General features: G+C 35.7%; 1 long non-coding RNA gene across 2 annotated transcripts in view; it reads right to left on the bottom strand.

Annotated features, from left to right (window-relative positions):
* Positions 1 to 22,299, bottom strand: part of LOC138924376 (uncharacterized) — a 55,257-nt gene extending 32,958 nt beyond the window's left edge. The window contains exon 1 of one of the 2 annotated variants that reach the window (XR_011439423.1): positions 22,151 to 22,299. This is a non-coding gene — a long non-coding RNA (uncharacterized lncRNA). The remainder of the gene's footprint in view (positions 1 to 22,150) is intronic. The other variant, XR_011439422.1, reaches the window with a different exon arrangement.
* Positions 22,300 to 25,633: the final 3,334 nt, after the last annotated feature.

Below are 25,633 nucleotides of genomic sequence, written 5' to 3' on the forward strand. Positions count from 1 at the left end.
TTCAGTTATTTTGCACATAACGCTGATCTTAGATCTTTCTCCTTTGTCTGACTGAGGATAGGCAATTGGCAACAATTCATGAAATGGGTTTCAGAGGAGCTCATCTATGGTTTTGGTACATAAAATGGAAGGGAAGAAGTTAGTATCATAGCCTGAAAGTGTGCCGAACAATAAAGATGAACAGGTAGCAGAATCCAAGCAGATTATTTTGAGACTAAAGGCAAATATAGCAAGTGACATAGGTGTTGATATGGGAGACAAGAATTCTTGAAAAATCAAGATAATTGAAACAAAGAATGGCAGAGTGAGCAAAAACAAAAAAAAAAAGACAATGTTGAACAAATGGAGATGGAGAGTGAATATCCATGATTTTTTTTAAAGATGCACTTCTATGATATGCATAGGCTACTAAACTCATTTAAAGATACTTGTAGGTAAATGCACTTCAGAAAACTTTTTTCTCTCTTGATAGTCACACTTGTCATTTCGGTTAACAGTACAATGATCCAGTAACTACAAAGTTAAAAGCGCATATCAGAAGAGATGCAAGGCAGGGGAAATTTCAAAGAGAATTATAATACTCAGCTCTGGTATTGTTACTGGTTAGCTTAATTCATTTCTATGATAAGGGACAGTAAAAGTAATGGATAATTTTTAGATTAAGTGTCTTGTTTGTTGTCAATTTTCTCCCTAATGGATACCTTGGTACACACTGAGCAACTTGTAACTTCAGTTTCACAAAGGCGATTGCAGATTTTGTTAGATGGTAACATTCATGGATAATATTAAAGTTTTATAAAACTACTCACAATATTGTACTTACTCAGGGAGTCAGATACTTATACTGGAGTTTGGGCAATAGCCCTTGTCAAACAATTGTGGAAACCCACTTATGCCTAGTATAAAGTAGTTACGTGATTTTTTTTTTCAGGTTTTAAACATTTTATGTCTTTTAAATTATGTTTTGAATGAATAATTAATTTTGGATGCATAAGCCATTTTTGAATGAAACAGTTAAATGATCTTCCTGAGAAGTGTTGAGATCTGCAATATGGTATAAAGTAAAAATAAGGTAGAAATAAGGAACTAATACAACCATCCCTTACAGTTAGAGATTTTTAGCATTAAATTGGCAGCCAAATTAAGAATAAAACAATTAATAATGGTCTTTCATTAAATTCATTTTTAGTTACTGCATTTAATGTTTCACTTAGCTACCGTGTAATTATCTTTTCATTTTGGAATGTTCTTCTATGCTTTCTTTTGTCTAAAAATTGCATGGATTTCTGACACCTATTACATTTAGAAATACATTTTTCAACTTTTCTAGAGTTAATAATGGAGAAGGTCTTCATGAGATCAAAACTCAAATCTGTTCTTAAATAGAAAAAAACAAAAAAAAAAACATTGCATGTTAGAATACAATGTTGAGTTTATAACACATCTGTTGACCCTTAACAGTAGAAAGCCAGGGTTGATAATAATATTATCTTTATTTTGTATTAAATGAAAATGAGATATAGAAATAGCCAACTGTTTAAGGATTACATAGGTAACCTGTGCACGTAAAATACTATGTCTTTGAGTTTCATGATTTGTAGAGCAATGACTCAATTTAGTACCCTTTCTTTGTGGCTAACTATATCATTATTTCTAAAACAGGATCAAAGAATGTATCTCAGAATTCTGTGAGTTTTACATAAAAATAATATTTTTCTTTTTAATTATAACCTAGCAGAAATTATTATAGCCTCCAATATCTGAACGGCCACCTTACAACTGAGAACTATAATATGCTTTCCAGGGCTATCTTATTGGTGTTTACTATTGCATCGGTTCCAAGCTCTATGGTTGTTTGGTTATTGTAGGCTAATGAGAAAAGAACACAAGCTGGTTTTATGTGTAAATGCTGCACTGCACAAAGGATTTCACAATGTTTCTAGTCATCGGATTTTGTTGTAGAAATGAAGCTTAACAAATTCATAGAAAATGCCAAAGGAGGAGTGACTCTTCTGAAGGCATTAATATTTTGTTGAAAATGGCATTTGCTATCTGTAAAATATCATCCCTAATGTTATTTATTATTTAATGTTGTTAATTTGAGGTTTTATTATTTGGCTGGATTGTATTTAATTTGTCAAAATATTTTGGTTTTAAAATTATAAAAAGAGCTATTATCATAAGGAACTTATACCCAATTTTATGTTTATACTTTTAAAATTTTATAATACAATAATTTGTCAGTGAAGAATTCTTGATTTTTCCCGCCTTGATAAAGACTGAAATTGGGGAAACACTGCTACTCAGGAAGCATGCAGGATTAGCTTGTGTGATGCAGCGCATAACCATGCAAGTACAGTTCCACGAGAGCAGTGATTAAAGACAGCACATGTATTTTACAGCACATCAAAGAGTTTGCTTTTGTTTTTGATTGGAAAAATGCACACAAAAATGCCATCAGGTCAATAGCTTAGCAATTAAAATTTTATTTTTGCCTTCAAACTAGAAGGAAAAATGCTACCTCATTAGGAAATCAAAGCTGTCAAATGAGACAAATTGTTCCATAGATCTAGAGTGCTAGCGTTACGTTCAGTTGGGTCACATATTATTCTGAAGTACCCAGCGCGTGGATAAAGATTCTGGTTCACGGGCAGACTTGGCTGTGGAACAGACATGCGCTAGGTAAATAGTTAGATCTATGTTATCAAAGAGAAATGATTAGACAATTCAGGCAGCCACTTTTCCTTGGTCGGAGGAATATTTGGAGCAGTAGATTGTAATTTATATCCAGGTTCCAAGAGATATATTAACCTCATAGTTTTCTTTCTTATTTGTGTGACTCTAAGTGTCAACACTGTTTAAAATGTCAAACCATTCTGCTGGTTGGGGAGTGCTACAAAGCGGCTTATATTCAATCTCTGTTAGACCTTCACCGTATCCAGCAATCCTTGTATCTACCACACATGGCCTCCTGTCTCTCTACGCATCTATCCCTTTCAACCCTTCTTTTAGTGCTTCTCAACCTTGGCTCCACCTTAGAATCACCTGGGATGCTCTAAAAAGTTCTGATGCTCAGGACACAATTCAGCTCAATTAAATTTGTAACTCTGAGAATGGGAAGCAGTCACAATAGTTTTTAAAACTCTCCAGGTGATTCCAATGTGCAGTGAAGATGGAGAGCTACTACCCAAAGCCATAGTGTTTCCCTCCAGGTGAGATTCTTTTCCTTCTTTTAAGAGCAACCAGATTCCATGAACTTTCACCATCCTTTGTGAATCCAGAGCCACTCTCATATCTTTATTATACCCCTCTTTCTTTGCTCCATTCTGAAGGAGCTGTGTCCACCTTCAGAACAGCAACACTTCTGCGTCTTGGCTCTTGATCCCAGTACTTTATGCTTCTTTTGGGTCCTTAGTACGTCAGCTAGCTCCTCACTTGCTTGCAATTTGCATTTGTCACTTTCTGATTGTCTTTTTCTGCCAAATTCTTTCCTATCTCAGATGTAAACAATGATAATTTTTAGAAAGTCAGTGAACAGATGAACTGAAAGTGAATTGGCCCAATGACAAAGTATGTTGACAAGAAACCTTGTATGTCTTGGTCCTGGTATAGGATTGTGCGTAAAATATTTCCTTTGAACATTTTTATCCCATCTTGTTCTCATGTAGTTTGGGGGTTTAAATTTACACTGCATACTTACTACAGAAAAGCACAAGCCAAATAAACAAACAATAATAAATAAATAAATAAATAAGATTGGGGCCTAGGTTGGAAATCACTGACGCACCTGCGAAATATATATGTAAAACAACTTTTTAAAAATTTATTTTTATTTATTTATTTATTTATTTATTGAGGAAGATTAGGCCTGAGCTAACATCTGAAGCCAATCCTCCTCTTTTCTGCTGAGGAAGACTGACGCTGAGTTAACAGCTGTGCCCATTTTCCTCTGCTTCACATGTGGGATGCCTACCACAGCATGGCTTGACAAGCAGTGTGTAGGTCCGCACCCAGGATCCAAACAGGTGAACCCTGGGCTGCTGAAGTAGAATGTGTGAACTTAACTGCTGCACCACGGGGCCAGCCCCTCTATATAAAACTTTTTGTAAGAGGACACAATCAAATTAGACACTGTAGGATATTCAAAGAGAAGTTTAAATGAGAGCCAGCTCAGAATCAAAATAGTGGCAAAGGAAGAGACAAGACTCGGTGAGAGTCAGTAGTACTCTTAGACTGCTTTCAAGAAAGGATGGGCTACATTGTATTTTCTGCAGCAGAAAGTATATACTTACATCACCAACACAGGGCCATATCTACTAAATGATGCCAAATGAATGGGTATAAAGTGGCCTTTCTCTACTGTTTAATTTGCTTTTCTGCTTACTATTGAACGTTAAATGTGAGCTTCTCTTCTAAGTGTCTTGGCTTTTTGGCTAAGCCTTCTGTTTTCTCTCTGTTCATATAAATTCTTTCACTGGATTCCTGACTTTTCCTTGTTGACTGACAAGAGTGCCTTATTAGTCATCTTCACGTAGATCAGTCATCTTCAAAATTTTTGTTCAATTCCCAAAACATTGTTGAATGTAAATGTATGCTGTTGCGGCTATCAGCAGATTTCTCAGCAGAAACTTTACAGGCTAGAAGAGAGTGGAATGATATATTCAAAAATCTGAAGGACAAAAATCTACAGCCGAGAATTCTCTACCCAGTGAAAATATCCTTCAAATACAATGGAGAAATAAAAACTTTCCCAGATAAACAAAAATTAAGGGAGTTCATTGCCACAAAACCTCCTCTTCAGGAAATCCTCAGGAAAACCCTCATTCCTGAAAAATCCAAAAAAGGAAAGGGGCTACAAAACCAAGAGCAGAGGAGATAAGTAGAAGGACAACAACAGAGAGTAGCAGCTCTTCATCAGAACAGATTAAACCATGGGACGAGAAACAAAGGAAACTGAAGAAAACCGGAAAACAAGACACAAAATGGTAGTGGTAGGCCCCCACATCTCAATAATCACTCTAAATGTAAATGGATTGAACTCCCCAATCAAAAAACACAGAGTGGCAGGATGGATCAAAGAACAAGATCCAACAATATGCTGCCTCCAGGAAACACACTTCAGCCCCAAAGACAAACACAGACTCAGAGTGAAGGGATGGAGAACAATACTCCAAGCTAATAATGAACAAAAGAAAGCAGGTGTCGCTATACTAATATCAGACAAGGTAGATTTCAAAGCAAAACAGATAAAGAAAGATAAAGAGGGACAGTATATAATGATAAAAGGGACTCTCCACCAAGAAGACATAACACTTATAAATATATACGCACCCAACACAGGAGCACCAAAATTTGTAAAGCAACTCTTAATAGAACTAAAAGAAGACATCAACAACAATACAATAATAGTAGGGGACCTCAACACACCATTAACGCCAATGGACAGAACATCCAGACAGAAAATCAACAAGGAAATAATAGAATTAAGTGAAAAATTAGACCAGATGGACTTAATAGATATATATAGAACACTTCATCCAAAAACAGCAGGTTACGCATTCTTCTCAAGTGCACATGGAACATTCTCAAGGATTGACCATATTTTGGGAACCAAAGCAAACATCAATAAATACAAGAGAGTTGAAATAATATCAAGCATCTTTTCTGATCACAATGCTATTAAACTAGAAATCACCTACAAGAAAAAAGCAGAGAAAGGTGCAAAAATGTGGAGACTAAACAACACGCTTCTCAACAAACAATGGATCATTGAAGAAATTAAAGAAGAAATCAAATTTTATCTGAAGACTAATGAAAATGAGAACACGACATACCAAACCATTTGGGATGCAGCAAAAGCAGTCCTAAGAGGGAAATTCATCGCAATACAGGCTCACCTCAATAAACAAGAAAAAGCTCACATAAGCAACCTCAAACGACACCTAACAGAACTAGAAAAAGAAGAACAAACAAAACCCAGAGTCAGTAGAAGGAGGGAAATAATAAAAATAAGAGCAGAAATAAATGATATTGAAACAAAAAAGACAATAGAAAGGATCAATGAAACAAAGAGTTGGTTCTTCGAAAGAATTAACAAAATTGACAAACCCCTAGCCAGACTCACCAAGAAAAGAAGAGAGAAATCCCAAATTAATAAAATTAGGAATGACAGAGGAGAAATCACAACAGATACCAATGAAATACAAGAGATCATAAGAGAATACTATGAAAAACTATATGCCAACAAATTGAACAACCTGGAAGAAATGGACAAATTCCTAGACTCCTACAATCTCCCCAAACTGAATCAGGAAGAAATGGAGAATCTGAATAGGCCAATCACAAGTAAGGAAATAGAAACAGTAATCAAAAACCTCCCCAAAAATAAGAGTCCAGGACCAGACGGCTTCTCTGGAGAATTCTACCAAACGTTCAAAGAAGACTTAATACCTATTCTCCTCAAACTGTTCCAGAAAATTGAGAAAGATGGAGAGCTCCCTAACACATTCTATGAAGCCAACATCACTCTGATCCCCAAACCTGACAAGGACAACACAAAGAAGGAGAACTACAGGCCGATGTCACTGATGAACATAGATGCAAAAATCCTCAACAAAATTTTGGCAAACCGAATACAGCAATACATCAAAAAGATTATACACCATGATCAAGTGGGATTTATACCAGGGACACAGGGATGGTTCAACATCCGCAAGTCAATCAACGTGATACACTACATCAACAAAATGAAAAACAAAAACCACATGATCATCTCAATAGATGCAGAGAAAGCATTCGACAAGATCCAACACCCATTTATGATAAAAACCCTCAGTAAAATGGGTATAGAAGGAAAGTACCTCAACATAATAAAGGCCATATATGATAGACCCACAGCCAACATCATACTCAATGGACAAAAACTGAAAGCCATCCCTCTGAGGACAGGAACAAGACAAGGGGGCCCACTTTCACCACTCCTATTCAACATAGTACTGGAGGTGCTGGCCAGAGCAATTCGGCAGGAAAAAGAAATAAAAGGAATCCAAATAGGTAACGAAGAAGTAAAACTCTCGTTGTTTGCAGACGACATGATCTTATATATAGAAAACCCCAAAGAATCCACAGAAAAACTATTAGAAATAATCAACAACTACAGCAAAGTAGCAGGGTATAAAATTAACGTGCATAAATCAGTAGCATTTCTATACACTGACAATGAACTAACAGGAAAAGAACTCAAGAACTCAATCCCATTCACAATCGCAACGAAAAGAATAAAATACCTTGGGATAAACTTAACCAAGGAAGTGAAGGATCTATACAATGAAAACTACAAGACTTTCTTGAAAGAAATTGACAATGACATAAAGAGATGGAAAGACATTCCTTGCACATGGATTGGAAGAATAAACATAGTTAAAATGTCCATACTACCTAAAGCAATATACAGATTCAATGCTATCCCAATCAGAATCCCAAGAACATTCTTCACAGAAATTGAACAAAGAATCCTAAAATTCATATGGGGCAACAAAAGACCGTGAATTGCTAAAGCAATCCTGAGCAAGAAAAACAAAGCTGGAGGAATCACAATCCCCGATTTCAAAACATACTACAAAGCTACAGTGATCAAAACAGCATGGTACTGGTACAAAAACAGGTCCACAGATCAATGGAACAGAATTGAAAGCCCAGAGATAAAACCACACATCTATGGACAGCTAATCTTCGACAAAGGAGCAGAGGGCCTACAATGGAGAAAAGAAAGTCTCTTCAACAAATGGTGCTGGGAAAACTGGACAGCTACATGCAAAAAGATTGAAAATTGACCATTCTTTTTCACCACACACCAAAATAAACTCAAAATGGATCAAAGACCTAAAGATTAGGCCTGAGACAATAAGTCTTTTGGAAGAGAATATAGGCAGTACACTCTTTGACATCAGTTTCAAAAGAATCTTTTCGGACACTGTAACTCCTCAGTTGAGGGAAACAATAGAAAGAATAAACAAATGGGACTTCATCAGACTAAAGAGCTTCTTCAAGGCAAGGGAAAACAGGATTGAAACAAAAAAACAGCTCACTAATTGGGAAAAAATATTTACAAGCCACTTATCCGACAAAGGGTTAATCTCCATAATATACAAAGAACTCACACGGCTTAACAACAAAAAAAACAAACAACCCGATCAAAAAATGGGCAGAGGACATGAACAGACATTTCTCAAAAGAAGATATGAATATGGCCAATAGACACATGAAAAGATGTTCATCATCGCTAATCATCAGGGAAATGCAAATCAAAACTACACTGAGATATCACCTTACACCCGTTAGATTGGCAAAAACATCCAAAACCAAGAGCAACAAATGTTGGAAAGGTTGTGGAGAAAAAGGAACCCTCATGCACTGTTGGTGGGAATGCAAACTGATACAGCCACTATGGAAAACAGTATGGAGATTTCTCAAAAAGTTAAAAATAGAAATACCCTATGACCCAGCCATCCCATTACTGGGTATCTATCCTAAGAACCTGATATCAGAAATCTCAACAGTCCGTTGCACCCCTATGTTCATTGCAGCATTATTTACAATAGCCAAGACGTGGAACCAGCCTACATGCCCAGAAACTGATGATTGGATAAAGAAGATGTGGTATATATACACAATGGAATACTACTCAGCCATAAAAAAAGACGAAATCAGCCCATTCACAATGTGGATGGACCTCGAGGGTATTATGTTAAGCGAAATAAGCCAGTCAGAGAAAGACGAACTCTATATGACTCCACTCATAGGTGGAAATTAGCATATTGATAAGGAGATCTGATCGGTGGTTACCAGGGAAAAGGGGGGGTGGGGGGAGGGCACAGAGGGGGAAGTGGTGTACCCACAACATGACTAACAAAAATGTACAACTGAAATCTCACAAGGTTGTAATCTATCATAACATTAATAAAAAAAAAATGTATGCTGTTGCAAATTATTGTCAACTTCTATATTTTATCATGTTTGTAAATGATGTATTTTCTAACATATTATAAATAGTGATTGTTAAAGTTAACCTTTTATGATGCAAAAATCAAAACATCACATTCCTGCTTCCTGATTATAACAAAGTTAAGAACTTCTCATATATTTTAATATACTATGTATCATTCATATATGCATTTTTAACCAAAATATTATCATACTGCATATGCCAATTTATAAACTACTCTTTTCAGTTAATAAAACTTCTCCTTCCTAGTAAAAAGATTTTTATCTCATTTAAAGCCCAAATTCATAAGCAAATTTTCCCCCAAATTTCCTTTATAACTAGTTTGTTAGAATTGCTTATAAAAATACATTTTATGTGGTTATAATGTCCTTTTAACATCATTTTGTTTTTAACATGGATTTATTTTATTTTTCACATTCTTAGCTTATTGAAGAGACCCATGCCAGTTATCCTCCAATATGTCCCATCTTCTGGATTTATCTGGTTGCTTTTTCTGTGGTATCATTTAGATTATCTATCGCCTAAATTTAGATTTAAAAGTTTGATAGATTCAAGTTAAACATATTTGGGTAGAACACATCACATATGATGTTATACATCAGTTCAGGGGCCTCCTAACATCTGGTTGACTCTCCATTAATGATGCTAATACTGACAACTGCTTACAGAGGTGATGGGTGATCCCTTCATTGTGATTTGTCTTTTCTCTCTTGAGACTAGAGGACAATCTGTGTGGTTTACTTTGCATTTATTTTACAAAGTATACATAGTATTACTATGTATACTTTGACATGATCCATGTAATTGCTTTCACTCCAATGGCTAATCCTGGTATGAGTCAATAATTTCATTAAGAGTATAGAAGGGTAAGGAATTTCTAATTCTGGCATTAGTCCTGCAATATTCCCTTGAAGTCTTTTGTAAAATAGAGCTTTCCCTAAATCAAGCATCCTTATTCAGTTAGTTTGAAAAGAAGTGCCTAAATGAAAACACACAATTCTTTGCTTTTAGTTAAAATAGAATTGTGAAAATCTTTTTCTAGATTTCTCTTTTTTTGAGTAACATTCTGTACTCATGGATTTTATTGAATCATTGTTCTTGAAACAACTAATACCATTATTATTTTTGATGCTTATATTGCCACAGTTTTCACCAGTGCAGGCCCCCGAAGGCTGACTCCTGATGCTTTCGAAGTGACCCTAACAATTTTTTGAAATTTCTTTGCTTTCTGGTAGAAAAAGATATCCCAGGTTTACTCTGTACCTTTCCTGACTCAGACCTGAAATCAGTCATTTGTCTGAAGAGTTCTGGTTCCTTTTATGAAGAAATGACATTTAAGATCAAGATTTAGGTTCCAGGGGGCCTTACTGCTCCCGCATTGGTATTGATTTTAGGTCATGTCGGTGGACAGAGCTAGATGATACGTATTTTAAATTTTTTAAGATTGTTTTTATTTCAATGATTTTTAACACTGCTATGTGTTTATGTATTTCAAACTTTTATTATTGTGTTTTAGCTTTTATACTAAAAATCTTAATTCCTCATAGGTAGTTAGTATAAATTATAATATAAAAATATTTCTAATATGTTTATAATATAAAAATATTTCCAAAATGATAATATCAATATTAATACAAAAATAAAATTGTAGAGTAAAGATTATAATTTTTGGCTAGTTCCTTTTGCCCTTAGAACATATTCCACTAAGTTTGTACAGTCAAAACCTTGTGTTTTTTAAAGTCACTTATGATAAGTTCTTTCTCTGAATTTTTTTTACCAGTTTGATATGTGGTTAGTTTTATTTATCGTTTATTTTTAATTTACAAATTTGTGAATTACATCATTTTCTGAAAAGATTATAAATCAAAAGTAAAAACTATTTAGACAGTTTTATTATACAAGGGTCTGTGCTCCCATAAGTAGCAATTCTCTATTTCATATTTATCCTTCTATTTACTTTCAAATGCAAGACTGTGTGTTTGTGTGTATATAAATAAATATATTTTTAAATTTGCTTAATTTCTTACACAAAGTAATAATATTGTTTATACTATTTGCTCCTTGCTTTTAAAAATCAACTATGTACCTCAAAGATATCATTTCCTAGAGATTATTCTTATTCTTTTTTGACCGCATAGTGCATGATTATGTGGTTATACCATTTAACCAATCCTTTGTTTTTTGACACTTGAATTCTTTCTAATATTTTATTACTAGAAATAATATCATAATTAATAATCTTGCACATATATCCATGGATTGTTACTGAAATGAAAACCTTAGCATTATGCATACTTACTTCCTTATACTACATATACTTTTTACATTAACTAATTATTTCACTTTTTATTCTTTCCATCCTATTTTTATAAGGTACAGTGTTGGTGGTTAACATTACAATTTAGTTGTTAAATTACAGGATATTTCAGCTGAATGTCATTGAAGTAGATGAGGTATTAAAATTACCTAGTGACAGATATGTTGAATAATGGGATTGGGGGGTGGGGAGAGGGTAAGAGTTTGTTCATTTTTATAAGGTAGAGCTGCATCATATTAAGCAGAATTTTTCTATAATTATTGTTGTTCTATGTATTGTGTATTGCATTGTTGGTCAGAATGGGTACTTACTACCCAAAGAGGTAGGCTGTGTGGTTACTTATTTGCCCTTAATTCCATTTCTACCCAACCATGATCTTCTCTTTATAGAAAGGGTCTAGAAACATGCAAACTACGTTTATCAAACTCTCTTACTAACAAGATTCCCATTAAGTTCTGCCAATGGGAGGCACGGGAAAGATAATTGAAAGCAGAGGGAAGAAACGATATCTTTCTTCTTCCAGTGGTGCTTTTGTCAATATGAACAGGGGCAGGGAAGTGCAGACGTCTGGGTTTCCCTCAAGGAGCGAGTTTCTAGCAGTGTTGACGGTAATGTTTCGGTAGTGTTCAGCAGTCTCAGCAAAACATGGGCAGCAGTGGTGGCGGACAAATGCATGCTTGTATCTTCTTGCATTAAAGCAGCGGTGCAGGCTTTCAGCTTGGGGGATGGTTGTATTTTCAACATCAGCAGCAGAGGCTGACTGTGCATGCTGGGGAACACCATTTTCATTTTACGTTCCTCTAGTGTAAGGATTATTAAAAACTTCCTGAAGTTACTTATTTTGGAATAATCTCATCTTTTCATTTTTTTCTCATCTAACCCTTCCAACATTTTCTAAAAACCTCCCAATATTAAATTTTCTTCCTTGAAAAATCAGGAAAGGCTTTTATTTTCTGTCCAGACACAAAATGAAGTATATTAAAGTTCATACCTCAGCTTCTTTTTATTTATATTTACCTGTTGTATATTCTCTCGTATTTTCATTTGCCATCTCTGTCCCCATTGCAGACCACATATGCCTAGATTTTTATTTGATTTGATTTTTATTTTAGTTTTTAATCCCATCTGAAATTCTCTTTAATTTTTAAATTTATCCTACTTAAATATATTTTAAATCTCTTGTTATGTTAGGAATCATTTCTGCCATCTTGTTTATTTACGCCTCACATATAAGGTATTTTATTTTTTCTTTCTTTGTTTCTCCTTTCCTGCTTTCCATTGGGTTATATTACTTCTGCTGGTTTAAAAGTTGTACATTCTTTTTTTCTAATTTTCTTCTTAGCCTTGTCCTAATCTCTTCCATTTCTTATGGTGCCGCCTCCTCTACAGCTTTATTAACTTTTGCTAATATTCACATTATGGCAGGTGAAGTAGAAGGCAAACTGAACTTTCAAAAACTTAGCTTATGATAGGAAATTTGTTGTAGAGATTTTGATATGACTGAATTTCACCAATGATATGCTCCAAGTCTGGATAGATGTTGGGGAGCCTTTCACCTCATATATATTTTATATATATGTACAAAATTTATATAAATTTTGCATACATTAAAAATATAAGTATATTAAAATATAAATATATAAATTTATATATATAAAATTTATTTAGTAGAGTTTTATTAACAATGTCACTCGTTTAGTCCCCTAGATCCTGTTTTCTAAATTGTCAATGTGCAATAAAGCCAGATAAGGGGTAGGGATGTTTGGGAATTAATGACATTGCACTCTTGAACATGCTGGGCACATGGTAGGCATTAGACAAATGACAGCAACAATAATTTGTACTGGTAATATATCATGGGTTATGGTTTTGTTTTTGTTTTTAGTAGCTACTGGCTTTTTCCACACAATTTAATGTGTTTTCAGCATCACAGAATAAATCCTGATTGAAGGGACTACTGGACAGCACTTTTCACTTTGATTGACATGGAATTAACTGGAATATTAAATTTCCAACTTGCAAATTATATGCTCCAATGTGAATTCTGGAAAATAAAGTTAGCAGACACATACACTATCGTAGATGCTTTTTTTTTTTTCTCAGCTGATGATAGGTGGTTGTGAGTGGATATTCTGCTTTCATAAATTTTTAAAGAGATGAGTTTACTTGATAGTAGCTTGTTCTTAAAGCAGGATGGCATTTATCACATTGTGGGCCTCTTTCTCTTATGATATCTTTCAAAGCATGTATATTTTTGGAATCTCTGTTCTGAAGTAAGAGATAAACAAACTATCATCCAAGATATATAGTGCTTTACATAAACAGCATAAATCTCTTGTGTTCTCCCATAAATATCCTTTTATGACTGGATCTTGGGATTTCCTGGAGGAAAATGTGCCTTTGGTAATTGATGCTTCTCAGCTAACATCATTAATCAAATGAGTTTATGAGCAAAAATTCTAAAATGCCCATTGATACTTTTCTCTGACTTGGTAGATGGAAAGCAGACTTTAATAAGCAGAATGGCAAGATTGTTTTAAGATTTCCAAGAGAATTTCACTCCCTTGTCTTCCAGTTCAACGCATCTACCCATCCCAAACCTTAATCCCCCTCCTCAAACAGTTCTCCCCAGAATGGAATAAATGTCCATTTCAAAAATACATTCTTTAAATTTATAGGATCTTTCCAACTGTTACAGTGAGGCAGAGAGCACGGTCTCATTGGAGGCAGCCAAAGAGCACAGTGGTTTGTGCGTGGGCTCTGCAGTTAGACTCCCCAACTACAAATCTCCTCCTACCCCGCGTTAGCTATATATTCTTGGACAAATTAAGTAGACTATGTTTCGGCATTTCACATCCACGAAAAATGGGAATAATATTTACCTGTTTCACAGGATTATTTTAAAGCTCAAATAAGATCATTTATATAATGTCCTTAGTGTTGTACCTTGTCTATAATAAAAGCCTTCAAATTTTAGTTTTTATCAAAGGTCATATACACTTCAGTGTGAATTCAATTCAGCTCCTTCACATTTTTGACTAACAATACGTTGATGAGATTAGAAGCACCAGGAATGTGTACTGAAAATGCTGAGAAAATAAAAATGGGTGGGGGAGGAAAGCAAACAATTGTGCATATGGACAATGCTGAGTAATGACTGATAATTCATTAAAATAATCTTAATCCCTAAATTTTTGCTATTTCATAGGTAGCTTTAAATGCATAAATAAAATGTAATCATTGTATAAAACTAGAAAGTCAAAAAAAAAAACAAATAGGAATTAAAACACCCAAAAGTTCACTACCCAGGAATGACAATGACAGAAATTTTGGTGTAAATCTTCCAGTCCCACTCATAGAGGAATATATCTTATGTAAATTAACATGTTACTAAAATGGATCACACTATTCTCTATTCTTGATTAGACCAATCATTTGAAATACATAAAAGTATTTCCATCACAATAAAACAATAGCTGTGTATAATAATATTTAGTGAATTCAGAGGATAGCAATATTAAGAATATTACATAAATTATTGTCCCAAGCCCCTCTTGTTGGACATATAGGTTGTATGTAATATTGAGCTCCCTGCCAGGCTGTATCTAGGGCTTCTTATCTGATATGGTATTAACAAGAAGGAAAGGTAAGGCAACACGGACTTATGGGATCTTGGTTTATCTACATAGTAGGGACAATGCCAGTGGGAGAAATGACAAGCTTGCAAGCTCTGTGTGTTCCATGTGTGGCTGATCCTCATTATTCTCAGATTCCATTTGCAAATTTGACTACTCCCCCAAATTTACTTTTTAACCTCAAAACCAATACACATGATGCTTTCACAGTCATTTCTGGACCTGCAGAATGGCAAAAAATTTGAGCCACCCAACTTTCACATTCCCAACTGAAATCGAACAAGGCGACCCTCTGCCTTCTGTTTCAGCTCCTATAATGGAAACAAGAGTCCTTTTCACACTCTTTTTAGTGCCACGGCTTTTGCATTTTCGCACCTTTTGTTGATGATTTCTCTGTTTGAAATGGGCCCACAGCATAGTGCTGCAGTGCTGCGTAGTGTTTCTAAGTGCAGGAAGGCTGGGATGTGCCTTAGGAAGAAAACACGCATGTTAGATCAGCTGCACTCAGGCACGCATTGTGGTGCTGTTGGCTGTGAGTTCAATGTTAATGAGCCAACAATATACATTAAACAGGGTGTCTTCAAAAGAAATACACATAAAACAAGTTTGTTTTAACCAGTTAAAAATGTTGTCATCAGAGGCTTGCAGGAATCTCATCCTATATTTCCCCTAGAAGCAATGGTTCTGTATTCTCTAACTCAGTGTATGAGACAACTTTGCAGAAATAACTATTGTGAACAATAAGAATTGACTGTATTTCCATCCAAGTTTTCCCCTATGATTTCCTTCTTTATCTTCTATTGGAAACACCCCTGACATTCTCCTTAATGTCTGCTCCAAAATAAAATTTGTAAGATTTTTCCCTTGAATGGCCCATGATCACTAATTAATTTGTTTTCATTATAATGTTATTAGTAGAGGGATGGAGTTCTATAACCAAAGCAACAGGAATCATCACCTACCCAGATTAATCCTGGCTCCCATCCTATTGTACCCAGTTATACATATTCCCCTGTTTTTTGTCATCTGCCTATTCTTGTATCTCATTTGTATTTTCACACATCTATCTGTTCCAGACATATTACCCTAAATCCACTAATTTAGTACATTCTACTTCTACCAACATTACTCACAATGTATTTGAAATCATACATAGATCCGGTGATATGCTGACATGATGAACCCTACTTCCCTGATGTAAGAATAGAAATGCAAATTCTAGGCAGGCCCTTCAACCAAGATACACACATATGATTTAGGGTCTGCCAATAGATGTAAATCAATATGACTTCAATTCAGAAATAAGCAGTTTCAAAAAGTATGTTATATGGAGCTTTCATTTTTGCCACTGCATGCCACCAGCAGAAGTGTTGGATGTTTGGTGGTTCCAATTACAATGTCAATGGCAGCACTTGACTGGTGGTTGTAAAGCAAAGTTCCCTGGTACACAAGCTGAATTCGGAGGCAAAGACAGCAGGGATTTATTTACGGTTCACTCAAGCACCAGATTTATTATTGAGCCAGATCTATCATCCGGTATTGGACTTTGATCTTGGATGATTTACTTTAAAATTGGTTTGAGAACCCTCTTATCAATTCTGTGAATTGGCATGTATCATGTTATTAAACTGAGATAAAATCAGCTGAGATTATCTTCTCTTGCTTATAACTATGAAAGCCTTGACTCACAGAATATATTAGTTTTCTAATGCTGCCATAATATGTCACAAATTTAGTGGCTTAAACAACATGAATTTATTATCTCACAGTTCTGCAGGTTACAAGTCTGCCGTAAAGTCTCATCAAGCTAAAATCAAGATGCCTGCAATCCTTTCTGTGGGATTAGGGAAAAAACTACTTGCTTGCTCACTCTGGTTGTTGGCAGGATTCATTTCCTTGTGATTTTAAGACTAAGACACTTTTTTCCTTGTGAGCTGTCAACTGAGGGGCATCCCCAGTTTCTAGAGGCTGTCCTCATTCCTCACTTCTGCCTCCCTTCCTCCATCCAAAGCCAGCAATGGAAGGTTGATTCCCTTTTAACCTTAGAATCTCTCCAGCCTGTTCTCCCATTATTAATAACAAGGTTGCAGGATTCAAGGTTAATATACAAATGTCAATTGCTTTCTTATATTCCAGCAATGAACAATTGGAATTTAAACTTAACAACACACTACTGTTTATATTAACACTTAAATGAATTTCTTAGGCATAAATCCAACAGAATATGTCCAGGATCTATATGAGAAAAGCTACAAACTCTGATGAAAGAAACCAGAAAAGATCTAAATAAATGAAAAGATAGTCCATGTTCATAAATAGGAAGATTCAATGTTGTCAAGATGTCAGTTCTTCCCAACTTGATCTATGGATTCAATGCAATCCCAATCAAAATCCCAACTAGTTATTTTGAGGATATTGACAAACTCATTCCAAAGTTTATATGTGAAGACAAAATACCCAGAATAGCCATCACAATATTAAAGTCAGAGGACTGACACTACATGGCTTTAAGATTTACTATTAAGATATAGTCATCAAGACAGTTTGCTATTGGCAAAAGAATAGACCAATAGATCAATGGAACAGAAGAGAGAGCACGGGAGCAGAGCTACACAAATATAATCAATTGATCTTTGATATCAGAGAGAAGGCAATCCAATGTGTTACTGGCTCTTAGCTAATAGCAGCCCTGATATTAGTTCCCCTACAGTGAACCTAGCATGTGTAGGGTTAAAGCTAAAAGCCTGTGTCCCCAGTTCCCTGGGTCTTTAGTGACACTCATATGTAAAGGCTTATTTCTTTAACCTTTGACTCCTTGAGCTATACTCCCAAGTAGAAGTTACAAATTGTTAAAGCCCAGATGGCCTCAAACTGGGTTCCCACTAAAGCTGTAGCTGATCCCAGGACCTTGAAGTTCTTTTACAGAAAACAAATGTCCAGAGAATATCAAGAAACCAAAATTTCCCAGGCCCAACTGCTCGGCTTCCTGACGTCAGAGTCTACCTTCCACCATGGAAATAAACAGCTAGGGCACTCATCTGAGAAATCCTTTGTCTCCTCTGCTGGAAGCAGCCCCAGACACAGGCTGGGGAAAATGCTGACCAAGAAATCCACAGCCCCCCTCCCTCACCTAAAACCCCAAATAAAAACCCCTACCGATTTCTTAACGGGAGCTAGCAAATTTGGGGGCACTTGCCCTTGCTTTGCTCCCTGTGCCTGGCAAAGTAAAGCTTTTGTTTTTCTCCCAAGACTCTGTTCTCATTATTTGGGTTGGCATTGGGATCAGAGACCGAACTTTTAGCAAGAAATGGGGAAAGGACAGTCTTTTCAGCAAATGGTGCTGGAACAACTGGACATCCACATACAAAACAATGAACCTAGATACAGACCTTTCTTTCAAAAAAATTAGCTCAAAGTGGATCACAGACCTAAATGTAAAATGCAAAACTATAAAACTCCTAGAAGATAACATAGGAAGAAATCTAGGTAACCTTGGGTTTGGTGATGGCTTTTTTTGTACAACACCAAAAGCATGATCCATGAAAGAAAAATTGTTAGGTTGGCTTTAGAATTAAAAACTTCTACTCTACACAAGAAACTGTTAAAAGAATGAGAAGATAAGACATAGACTGGGAGAAAATCTTCATGAAGCACGTATCTGATAAAGGACGATTATCCCAAATATAAAAAGAACACTTAAACCTCTACAACACGAAAACAAAGAATCCAGTTGAAATATGGGCCAAAGACCTTAAGAGAATCTCACCAAAGAAGATATACATATGGCAAATAAGCATATGAAAAGATGCTCAACATCATATGTCATCAAGGAAATGCAAATTAAAACAATGAGATACCAATACACACCTATTTGAATGACTAAAATGCAAAACACTGACAACACCAAATGCTAGCAACTGTGTAGGGCAATAGAAACTCTCGTTCTTTGCTGGTGGGAATGCAAAATGGTACAGCCACTTTGGAGGAGAGTTGGCAGTTTCTTATTAAACTAAACATACTTTTACTATTCAGTCCAGCAATTATGCTTCTTAGTATTTACCCAAATGAGCAGAAAACTTATGTTCACACAAAAACCTGTGCACAGATGTTTATAGCAGCTTTATTCATGATTTTCCAAACTTGGAAGCAGCCAAGAAGTCTGAATAAATGGATAGATAAACTGGTGCATTCATACAATGGAATATTATTCACTGAATTGAGCTATCATGCCATGAAAGGACATGAAGGAGTTTAAATGCATATTACTAACTGAAAGAAGCCAATCCAAACAGCTATGCACTGTATGATTCCAATATAAGACATTCTGGAAAAGGCAAAACTATGGAAAGAATAAAAAGATCAGTGGTTGCCAGAGGTTAAGGAGAAAGAAGGGGTGACTAGGTGGAGCACAGAGGATTTTTAGGGTAGTGGAAATATCCTGTATGATACATGTCATACACATTTGTCCATAGCTCCAGAACATACAACACCAAGAGTGAAGACTAATGTAACCAAGACTTTTGTTAATTGAAAAAAATCTTAAAGTTATGTAAACACTAAAGATTAGATTTCAAGAAAAATAAAACTGTATAAAATCTAAGACAATTCCTTTGAGGAGAGACATAATGAATTTTAAAATAATATGAATTCAAGCATTCTCAAAGAACCAACAGCATGAGCAGTGATGAGACCTGGAGGATCGATTTGAGGCTCAATCACATGTCTTCTAGGAAGTTCCAACAGGATATGGTCAAAAGGGAGAGAAACAAAATTGAAGACAGAGTTGCTGAGATTCGAAATCATTGTATCTTTAGATCAAACTTGCACTCACATAGAAAGAGGATGAAGACACTGAAACTGCTAAACAGTGAGAATAAGAATCAGTATGATAAGCTGTCAGAGAAAAAGCAGATTATTTATAAAGAAATCATTCTTAAGCAAAAAAAAATTCAGAATTCTCTTCAGTAACAAATGCATTTTAGGAGACAATAAATTAAAATCTTAATTGCTTGAGAGAAATAAATTTCAGCTTTGATATTTATATCAAATAAAACAGCATTAATATGTGGGCAAAATAAAGATATTTTCATTCATATCAAGACTAATGGAATTTACCATCATTTTTCTTCACAAAGCAAATACTAAAGGTTAGATTTCAACAAAAGGAAAGTAAGAGAAAGACAGGACTTCAAAGAACTTTAGATATTTTTATGTCAGAGATTCAGAGTCTAAAAGCTCAAGGAAAAATTGTGATTGGTGGGACCTAAGGCTCATGAAAAAATATTATAAGAGACGTGGAAATGGAGTGGGGGAGATTAGAGAATAAATGTTATACACTAGTCCACAGGAATCAGTTATTTTATATATTAAAGGCATTGTTCTAAGGATTTTTACCTCCAGCATTTTTAGAAAACTCCTTGTTTTGGTTCTTGATTTTGCCAATTGCAAACGACAGCCTCTCTACCTACAGGCAAAATAAAAACACTCCTGTATTTTCCAAACTAACTACATTAAAATTCTATTTGTTAATGTTTAACAAGCCCAAAGCCATTAACAGCCAGCAGTCCCAGAAGCTCCTTCTCATCCCTGAAGTCGTTTACATTCTGGGTCATACCCTTCTCCAACAGCGTCTTTCTGTATAGGATCACGTGAAATTGAAGTTTCTTTTCAAAGGTGAGGGCATCCTGCTTAAACTGTTATTTTTAAAAATATGTATAATTAAATAACTCCCTCTTTCTTCTTTGCAACCTAATTCATAGGGACATCTCCTTCTAGTTAGATTATGCTGCTTTTTTTCTTCAATTCTTTTTTCCCCCTCATACTTATTTCAACCTGGCTACAATTCCACTCTGCTCCCGGGCTGTTCAGCCTTTAAACATTAGTAGATAGCTATCATTTATAGTTCTCATTTAGCCAAGCCACACCCATTTTGTGGTTTGTTTCAATCTTTGTCCCTAGTCAGAAAATTGAATAAAATAGCATATCGCCTGCTTTCTAGTATGATGGTTTTTCTTACTGAGTTCAGAATAGCAAATCTTAGTACAAAATTTCAGACCTCACCTCAAAAACTTACCACTGGCTGCAATGGACATAATAATGTAACAGCATTGCAGAAAGATCCTCCCTAAGTGACATTTATGCAAATTATTGCCTGACATAATAAGCAAATCAGTTCTTGGTGGATAAAGGAGACTCAGAGGGAAGGACCATAGTCAACAATTGTTACATAGTTTTGGGTGTACTAGCTGGTAAAATGCTCCTTAGAGCTAATAAGAGAAAGATTTATATATTCTTTCTTTTCCTTCTTATTTCTGTTGAGTTTTAGTGCTATAATTTTAATGCTAATAAATAGCCAGTCTTTTCACTAAAGTTTATTTAACCTCTTCAGATGAAATACTCTCTGTTACATTATAGTGAAATTGAAAGGTTTAGATAATCGGTATATTCAACAGTCTATTAATAATCATATCATGTAGAATGTCTTCTTTCACAATCAGAGGGTTTCCGCACTTTCATTGAGCATACCACACAAAAATATACTCACATAAATTTTTAGGAATTCAATAATTTTGTTGTTGAATTTAGAATAAAACATTCATTAGGCAAAGCAGAATCTGGGATGTTTCCTAGTCAGGTGTTTAAGGAATTGTGGGAAGAGAGTTATGTTCTCTCCATCAGTTGCACTTTCTGTGCTCTATCTGTTCTTGATCCCAATGACCCTCTTATATTCCTCTCCCCAAAAAACTCCTTTACCCAAAAAATGGCTCTCCCATTAAAAATGCATTTCTCCATTTCACCTTCACCATCTCAACTTCTCCCTTCTCACCATAGTATTTGCTTATTTTCTCTATTATTTACAGATAGAGTCCATCTTTTCTCTGAAATTGGATTATGATGTTTTGTTTTAATAATTTTCCCCCTATACTTATTTCAACCTGGTTAAAATTATACTCTGTCCCTAGGCTGCTCAGTCTTTAAATATTATTGGATCGCTATCATTTACACTTCTCATTTAGCTAACCACATTTACTGTAGTTAGTTTCAATCTTCGTCCATAAATCACTCTCTCTGCCCTTAGTCAGAAAACTGAATAAAATAGTGTATCACCTGCTTTCCTATCTAGTGTTTTTTTCTTACTGAGACCAGAATAGCAACTCTCACTACAAAATTACAGACCTCACTTCAAAAACTTACCACTGGCTGCAGTGGAAATAATAATGTAACAGGATTGCAGAAAGACACTTGGTAAGAAGACTCTTCCCCTCCGAGCTCCTGTTCGCAGGATGAGTACTGAGTGAAAGCCAATGAGCCAGAGCAGATAGGATAAACAAAGGACAACTGACAGGAGAGGACCCGAGGGATTTCCTCTGCTCTACCCCTCCTCTCTGTGTACTCTTTTTTTCCCCATTCTGGAAAGGACCTCGCTACTGGACCAAAAAGTGAAAGGTCAGATTAAGTTAACCTAATTTTAGTAATAGCATTTTTCTTGTTTTGAAATGCCAGTCAGACAAAGGTTTATCAGTGCCTTTCTGATCGTACATCAATGAGCCTTACCAGGAGACAAAGCACTAGTCTTCGGGAAGCACAGTCTCGAAAATCAGGAGGCCTGAGCTTGAGTCCTAGCTTTGCCAATAAGAACACCTGTGTTTGTATGTAAATGACTTATGTCCCGGATTTCAGATTTTTCTTGTTCTGTATCAAAGGTCCCAATTTACTGATGAAGAACTTTGCAGGGGTGAGGAAGAGGAGGGTAATAGTGTAATTTAAAGTAGTTGGTGAATCCATATGTGCCCCAAGTGTTGAGTGTACACCGAATAGAGAAAATAATCTTGAAATTGTGTGTATAAATTTACTAACAATATTGAAATTATACTAACTTTTAAAAAAATCTTTGAGTGTTCCTTAAATCAATGAAAACTGAAAATATAACTTTTTTGTTTCATGTATTTCAAAAAAAGATTCTCATGTTTAAGAAGCTTTGAAATCTCCAAACTAGATATTCTCCATAACTCTTTCCAGTCTGAAATTATAGGCTTCATTGACACTCAGGAAATTGTTTTAGTCAAATTTGTAAGAGTTGAATTCACCCTTGACACCACTGAAACAAACCTATTTTTACTCTAGACTCACCATATTTTCAAAAAACAAATCATTTTCATTCCTTTTTTACCTTTATCCAGTAAAGTACAAAATAAAAAACCTTACCTATTTATTAATCTTTTCTATGTAATGTTTTCTTTTGTGAGACTACCCAAAATTCTCTTTCACTCTGCTTGGAGCATTTCTTATTCATAATGGCAATGAACCGATATCTAAGTGTCAGGTCCCTAAGGTTGCTACGGGTTTTGACATCCAAACACTTGACTTTTAAGTGAGTTCTAATGCCGGCAACATGTGCTCTATCCCTGGGCAACACTATTCTTTCAAAAGCAGTTACATTAACAATTACTGCAGGGCATCTAAGTGGATGCTGTGCAGTAAATAGAAGAGGGATGGACCGCAGCAAGCAATGCTGGAAAGGGAAATTGGACCAGATCCCTTTGAAAAATCACTGCTAAGACTGAAGCATCATCATTTTCACAAGTCTGGAAGTCATAGCAGCGTGCTGACTTTCCCGGACTCTGGTAATCCAAGATGAGGTGTTTGAGAGGAATTTTGTCCATAAACTTAGAAAAAAAGAGTCATCATAAGATATCTCTCCTTGGTAACTCATCTGTGTACTTTCAAAAAACAAACATAGATTTTCTATTTTTTGTTAACAGTAATTCCCCTATTTATGTGTTTTGCTATGAGGTATGTGTGTGCGTATGTGTGTGTGTGTGTGTGTGTAGCTACTGTGTACCTATCGCCATGCCAGGCACCATTATGACACCTTATCTTAGCTCCTTATATTATGTCTCCTTATCGTCCAGGAACTTAGAACCTACTTGGGAACATAAGACTTATCATGGGATGCTGCCTCTTAAATGCATTCATGTCCCGTGAAACAACTAACGAAGCTACCATAGGTGCCAAGTTTACTCTCAGAAATGGCACTGCTTTACCTTGAATAATGTGGCTCAGAGTGTTTCACAGAGAGCAAAATTTAAAGTCAGACTCAAGTTTTTTATCCAGCAAAATAATCAATAAATTCAAGAAGTATTCTCTTGTTTACCTTTTTATCTCTAAAGTCTTTTTTTAATTAAGAAAAACTTCTTCAATTAGCGATTTTTTTTCATATCGAAGTATTGGCAAAATATGATTTCTTGGAAAGAAAAACAACAGTGGAATCCAAACAGGTAGATTTATTAATATCCTTATTCAAAGTAAAGCTTCCTAATTAAACAAAGTAATCAGCAATTAATTTTTTAAGAGACGAGAATATTTAATTCTAGTCAATTATTTATTTAAGTGTTCTTCCTAGATATGAGCATTGGCTTGAGACATTCTGCAGCATATGCCTAGTATCTACTATCTATCTATCTACCTATCATGTATCAATCAATCATCGATCTATTTATCGATCTTCAGTTCAGTAGGTGCCATGAATAGAAAAATATGCAATGCGAAGTCAAAAATAATCAGTTAAAATTGTTGATATTCTTAAACTAATAGGATAAAAATATTCTTCTCTTTTTTTTTGAGGAAGATTAGCCCTGAGCTAACATCTGCTGCCAATCTTCCTCTTTTTGCTGAGGAAGACTGGCCCTGAGCTAACATCCGTGTCCAACCTCCTCTACTTTCTATGTGGGACGCCTACCACAGCATGGCTTGCCAAGTAGTGCCATGTCCGTACCCGAGATCTGAACTGGCGAACCCCGGGCTGCCAAAGTGGAATGTGCACACTTAACCACTGAGCCACTGGGCAAGACCCCCCAAAAATATTCTTTTAAAAAGACATATTTAGAAAGACATATTAAAAAAGACATATTTAGGGGCCAGCCCTGTGCCCTAGTGGTTAAGTTCAGCGTGCTCTGCTTTGGCACTCAGAGTTCAGTTCCCAGGTACAAACCTACACCACTTGTCGGCAGCCATGCTATGGCAATGATCCACATATGAAACAGAGGAAGACTGACACAGATGTTAGCTCAGGGTGACTCTTCCTCCACAAAAAAAAAGAGACATATTTAAAGACAGCAATCTTTGGGGTGCTGGTTGAGAATAGAAGTATAGAAGTAATTATATCAAATTACTAAACAATAATTAATAATAGTGAGAGGAGGGATGTTATAAAAGTAGATCACAGCCTGAAACCCAGTTACAAGGAAACTTCTGAAGTGGAAAAATACTATGATCTGAGATGAAGCAAGTGAACAGACAAGCGAATCATTAGGAATGCTCAGAAAAACAAAGCATGTCAGAAGTGACGGTCCATGAACCCACAGCTCCCCACTCTAGCCAGGCTGCTTGCTCACTCCCAATGTCACCCACCATGGGGAAGCCTCCTCTTTTCAGAGGGTCTGAACTAAAGGCTCTGGGACGAGGAAAAGATGAGTCTTCTGGGTTTCAAGAACAGAATGGAGTTGGTTTACAACTCAAAAACCAGAAATGCTTCTTGTGAACCTTGCACAGTAAGAAAAATACGACAATATTCCACGTGTTGGGAGGTCCCCAGGCCCACTTCAGAGCTGATGATTCTCCAGGAGGACTCATGGGACACAGCATGGAGTCATACTCAAGGCGAGGGTTTATCACACC

Source organism: Equus caballus, chromosome 5 (genome assembly GCF_041296265.1).
Source record: "Equus caballus isolate H_3958 breed thoroughbred chromosome 5, TB-T2T, whole genome shotgun sequence".
Lineage (NCBI taxonomy): Eukaryota > Metazoa > Chordata > Mammalia > Perissodactyla > Equidae > Equus > Equus caballus.